The sequence below is a fragment of the Triturus cristatus genome, chromosome 1_1 (genome assembly GCF_964204655.1).
Source record: "Triturus cristatus chromosome 1_1, aTriCri1.1, whole genome shotgun sequence".
NCBI lineage: Eukaryota > Metazoa > Chordata > Amphibia > Caudata > Salamandridae > Triturus > Triturus cristatus.
Window position 1 is genome coordinate 730297426 of NC_140579.1, and position 6000 is coordinate 730303425.

The 6000-nt window shown below is 51.8% G+C and overlaps 1 protein-coding gene across 8 annotated transcripts in view; it reads left to right on the forward strand.

The window, feature by feature from the left end:
- The window catches only part of GPATCH8 (G-patch domain containing 8), an 826162-nt gene that overhangs the window by 294266 nt on the left and 525896 nt on the right, over positions 1 to 6000 (forward strand). The gene's annotated exons all lie outside the window — the stretch shown is intronic.

Genomic DNA, 6000 nt, shown 5'->3' on the forward strand with positions numbered 1-6000 from the left:
TCTATGAGGTGAGGAATGAGCAAGTCTGCATATTCCTTGTAAAAGGCAGGGGTACGTCTGTCAAAGCCCGGCGCCTTCCCGGCTGGCAAAGCAGAGAACACGCGCGACCTCCTCTGGTGTGATCGGATCATCTAGGTACTCCCGATGGCTTACGCCAAGCTACAGAAGTTTGATGGCAGGCCAGCACTTCAGCCTCGCCCACAGTTCCTCCGGATGTGTATAGAGTTTTGTAAAAGGAAGACATCACTTCAGGCAGGGTCTCCAGGGATGTAACCAAGTGGCCATCACTGTCTTGTAATTCAGTGACATAGGAAGCGGCATGCGGTTTGTGCAGCATCCCAGCCAAAGCCTTGCCTGGTCGGTCGCCCTCCCCGTATCGTTGTGCCGTTGCCTCCTTCCCCAGGTAATTCACCTCCCTCTCAGCTTCCTCCATGTATTCAGACAGTTTTCTGTGAATATCAGAGTGGTCGGGTTGGGATCAGCCTCCTGCTCCCTTTTGTAGTTGCGCAGTTTCAGCCTCCTTTATGCTCAGTGTACCTCGGATCGTCTGCAGCACCCCATCTTGCTTCGCAATTCACCACGAACCACCACCTTAACCACCTCCCAAAGCATGGAGGATGAGTCCACCGAGCCCTCATTATGAGCAAAATAATCAGTTATGGCTGTGAGAATCTCCGCACGGAACGCAGCATCGTGCAGCATGTGGGAGGGGAGACGCCAGGTAAATGCACGCTGCGGAATTGTTCGTATCAGGTGCATAGGGGAATGATCAGAAAGTGTGCTAGGTAGGTGGTCAGCCGCCGTCGCCCAAGTTGCAGCGTCTCGCGTCTGGAGCCAATCTATGTGCGACCAGGACCCATGGTGCGTGGAACTACAAGTGCCAGTCCGCTGTCTAATATGCAAGTGTCTCCATATGTCTACCAATGAATTATCTTCTGTTATAGTGTTCATAGTGCCTGCTGCCTGCGGGTGGTGCTGTCTAGCCCCAGAGTCGTCAAACTGGTCAGTTATCACAGCGTTAAAATCCCCGTCCCACTGCACAGTCCCAGGGGGCATGCCAGCCAACAACCTCCATATGAGTGGGGAAAAAACTAGGGTCATCCTGGTTGGGACCGTATACTGCCGCTAATATAAGTGGCTTCTGATGTAGTCTCTCCGCTATTATTACATACCTCCCTTCTTTATCAATCTCTACTTGTGTGGTGGTCCATGGTAGACCCCTTTTAAATAACACTGTAACCCCCCTGCTGTAGCTGGAATAAGTCACTGAGTGGGTCTCCCCCCACCATTAGGCACGCAGCCGAGACAGTGCCCCTAGTCGGGTGAGTTTCCTGCATTATACAGATATCCGCTCCCTGTCGCATGAGGTATGCTTGCACCAGTCTGGCCTTTCAACAATCATTAAGTCCACGGTCATTCCAAGTCACGCAGGTGACCTTAGCCATACTGTACCTACTGCAGTAAAATCCTGGAGGACGCCGCTTAAGGGTCTGCGGAATAAGGGCAAGCAACTGCACCACATGTGTCCGCATGAACATTCCAGTTACATTTGCATAAATCCTATATTTCAAGCCTTTCAACATAAAAAAGAATCCCTATAACCTCACCATCAAGAGAAAACAGAAGAGTAAAACATTGTGGCCCATATGGAGCACTCCTGCCCTCCCACACAAACACCCAATCAGGTTGTGATAAGCCCCCCCCACCAACCTACTGCCAGCAAGGGAATTATCCCAAGGGGGCCTGGTTCCACCTGGCGTTCACCCCTGCCACAAGACAGGGTGGCCAAGCCACATTAGCAGCCGAGACAATGTTACAGCAAATTGTTCTCAAGCGCAAAGGCAGCCCGCACCACCATAGTCGCATCCTTAACCCAAAATCATTATATGCCTGTGTCTCCGCTACCCAGGCTCCAGCATGTAAAACAGTGTACAGATCATGTCAGCTCAGTTTGTCATTATCACTTTTTGCTCCCCCTTCAGCACTCTCAGGTGTTTTGGATGTGTTGCGTTGTTGCGCTTCAAGTTTTATGGCGAATGTCTGTGCAGCCTTGGGGTCACTGAAGATCTGTGTCTGCGTACCTCTTTATCCTTAGCTTGGTAGGATTGACCAGGGCGTACTGCACATTCTGTTTCTGAGGAATTCTTTTGGCCGGGAGGAACTTACGGTGGGCGGCCTGCACCGCCAGAGTAAAGTCCTGGATAAAACGCCAACATGTTCCCCTGGTGTCGCACTCCGCCCATTTCACACGCCGCACGCAATACAGCGTCCTGTTAATTCAGAAGCTTGGCGATGATTGGGCGAGCTGGCGCGCCAGGTGGGGGCGTGGCCCCAGAGATCTGTGTGTCCTTTACACTATAAACACTGTGGAGAGTACATTGCCAAAGAGTTCCTGCAGAATTTTAACAGTGTTCCATCCTAGTGATATTGGTGGATTCGGGAAGGCCTATAATACGAAGGTGCTCCTCCTGGAGCGCGACTCCAAATCTTCGTACTTTGCCTTAATCAGTTCCAACACTTTGACCATTTGAAGCAACTTTTGTTGGTCTGCTGTTGCCGTGTCCTCAACATCAGACACTCTCACCTCAAGCTGTGCTATTTTTGTATCATGGGTGTCTGCCCTGGTTTTCACATGATCTAGGCGAGCAGACAATTGGCCAAGCTTGGAGTCTATAGTGCTAAGACTGGTTTTGACTTCCAACATTAGCGTCTTCAAGTCGTCGTCCCACGCTGCTCCAGTGTCCGTTTCGGTGGACTGTTCCCCCGCCTCCTGGACAGGCTCCTCCTGTTGAGTTTGTCTCCTGTTGTGTTTGTCTCCTGTTGTCTCCTGGCGTCTCCTGTTAGCTTGGTTTGCTTAGTGTCCGCCTTGCCCATGATGTCAGCCCAGTGAGGGGGGGGGGGGGGGGGGGGGGACAAAATATGAAACACCGAATGACTCGGAGTTGGTGTTCCTATTCAATTAGTTGTATAACTCGGAGCGCAGTCGTGGACAGATCCCCCGAATGTTTTACCGCTGTCTGGTCTCCGCTCGTTGTCACATTTCAAAGGTGCCTTTCCTCACCACCTCGCCAATCACAGCACATGCTTGTGGGCGTCACTGGAAGCAGTGTCCGCCAATGTCTAAAGCACAGCACCTTGTCCACTCCAGCCAGTCAGCCCAAATAAATGTATGCCTTGGGAAGCGACGGCTGCAGAACAAACGCAAGCACTCCCCAATGTGGTCTGTGCATCAGCCTCACTCCAGCAGGTGCCGTCCGCCACTGAAAAGCCCTTCTCCAGGCAAGGGTCTTCAGCCTGGTCTAACGCAGATGCTTAAGTCACGCTCTGCAATCTACACAGTGCAGCCAGTCGGATCAACATCCAAAGTGGGGAGGGGGGGGGGGGGGAGAGGGGGGATCATTCGCCAGAGTCCGCTCGTCGCAGCTGCCGCTCGCGCAGCGGTTACGGCCGTGACATGGTAGCCCTCACCGAGGTAGTCTTTCATGCAATTAATGTGGCCCTCTTCTCTGCCCTAGCATCAGGTACAGGTCATCCCTCGCCCCCAACAGCAGCTTCCCCACCACACGTTCCGCTCTCCGCGGCACAGTTCGCAGGCCTGTGTACAGCTCTCCAGGCGCTCACTGCGGGGCAGCCCCCAGAGAGGAGGCACTTCGAGCGGGGATGCTAGGAGGGTACAGCACCCCCGTCACGGGGCCTCACAGACACAACAGCGGCCGGGAGTTAGCGCTCCCGTCACCATTCCATACCTGACTGGCCCCGCAGTACAACACTCGCGCCCCCTCTCACCGCCCTCAGCCTCCGCTGATCACAGCTGCTCCACTTACTTGGGCATCGCAGACAGTTGTAGTTCCCCAGCGCGGCCTTTCGCCATGCGCCCGCCGTGGTCACCGTGCTCTCTCCGCAACCTCTGCTCCACCTGCCTCAGCGGAGCCGCTTCACAGTGGCACGAGTGCTGGCTTGATGTCTCACTTTGCTTTTTAGGTCTCGGCTGTCGAAAGCAGCGCATGCACTGCTCTCGGCATTCGAGAGCTTCTCGGAATCAATTCAGATTCCGAAGCTCTCGGAGGCGGAGTTGAAGCTCCGCCCATCTTTCTAATTGGTTTGCGTCATGTTGCATGCAAAACATAGGCTTCTCATTGTAAAGGAGGCTTCTTAGTCCCTCATTGTCTCCTTTTGGCCACACCCACCGGGATTTGATCTTTTACCGGCGGCGTGACACTCTGCTTCATTTGTACCCACGCACTTTTTTCTTCTCACTCAGCTTTGGCAAAGGCAGCCGCCTGTTTAGTTCCGCATCGCGCTTTCATTTTAAGTGAAAGCGCGATGTGAAAGTAAACATGCGACTGCCTTTGCGGTACCCGCCCAGCTTTAGAAGTACTGTTCCTCGGGGTAGGGCCCTCGGTCGGAGGCCCTGCATTTTCTTTTCTTTTGTGGACAATGGATCCACGGCTTCGTGAGCAGTGCAAGGCGCTGGCTGAGTGAGGAGAGATTACGTTTGGCGCCCTCTGCCCCCAGGGGATAGGAATCCAGCTGGCCGGTCCTGGGTTCCGCAGCCATGGACATGGCATCCTGGCTGGTGATGGCGTTAGCATCTTCTGCTGTGGGATGTCCTAGCACGGGATGACTGGTGAGACCGATGTGTATCTACGTTTGGGGCTGGAGTTGCGGGAAGGTGAGGAAAGGTGGGCATGGGGACAGGAAGTGATTCGGAGACAATGTAGTGGTGGAGTTGTGGCCTAGTGACTGGGGCAGTCGCCCTCGGGTCTGGGAGGTCGGGTTCGAGTCACGGAAACGACGTGCGGCGTCCGGTGTTCTGGGCAAATCACTTGATCGCTCTATGCCTGGCGGAAGTGAGTGTCTCCTGGTGTAACGCAGGTGGTTCTCATGCGGAGCGCTCTGATGCCCGATGCCTTTCGGAGCAATTTCGCCCACTCCCCTCCCATGAGCCATTAGTGTGATGCTTAACTGTGGGGAAAATAACGTCCGGTTTCTCATGCATGCACACATCTGATCTCTGGTTGCAGATCCGTGGTAATCTCGCGGCACATCTGGGTCAAGGTACAACACATTCAGGTCAAGAAATACACGTAGGAATAGTTTATAATACGGCAGGACTGAACCGGGTTGTAACACGACCTGACCTGATGCACAGTGCCTCGCGCACAAATCTTTAATTCGTTTTCAAATGTGTGCACTTTTGAGCTTTAACCTCATGAGCTACCATTCTTATGCGAATTTTGAGTTTATCTGTGTCGTATCTGTTACGTAATCTGTCCCCTGAAGTCCTTATGTAATTAAACTGGTTATAATGTAAAGTGCTCTGACACTTTAGGGTAAAGTTTGCGCTGTATAAAAATGGATGAATATATACATTCTTTATTAATCACAGGAAGTAGTATAAACAGCCCGTAACTCGACAAACATCAAAGCTGTCCAAGGTCGTCTTGCTTTCTTTCCAGAGGGAAGCCCGGCACCCGCTCACTAGCGCCTACCTGTGGATTCCTGTCTGCGCAGCACGCTGCTTCCATTTACTCACACTGACAAAGTTCATGCAAGTAGCATGGAAATATATAGATTTTAGCGCTGCATTACTCCAGCTGAGGGGGAAGCTCGGGCCGGGTTTGGCATTTTGCCGTTACCTAATCGATGCATGCAAGCAATTTTTGCATTAAATGTATTAGACTTCTAGGCGCTATACGAGTGCCTCTTCTCTTGTAAAACCAGTCCCCATACTGCCTACCCCCATTGCTATCACTGTAGTCAACGCTGGACCCCCGGAGCGATCACTGGCGCTGGAGGCCACTCATTCATAAAGCTTTATTTCGACATATATCATAAAAGCACAAAATGATACAACAAACATGACAAGACTATATAAATAATACAATACACACTAGCACAATTAAAAAAATTATTAAATTCTATAAAGCTCCACTATGAATTTAAAAAACATAAAAACAATATAAAACATTTGTATGTGTATTTCCCTAGTTAGGAAAA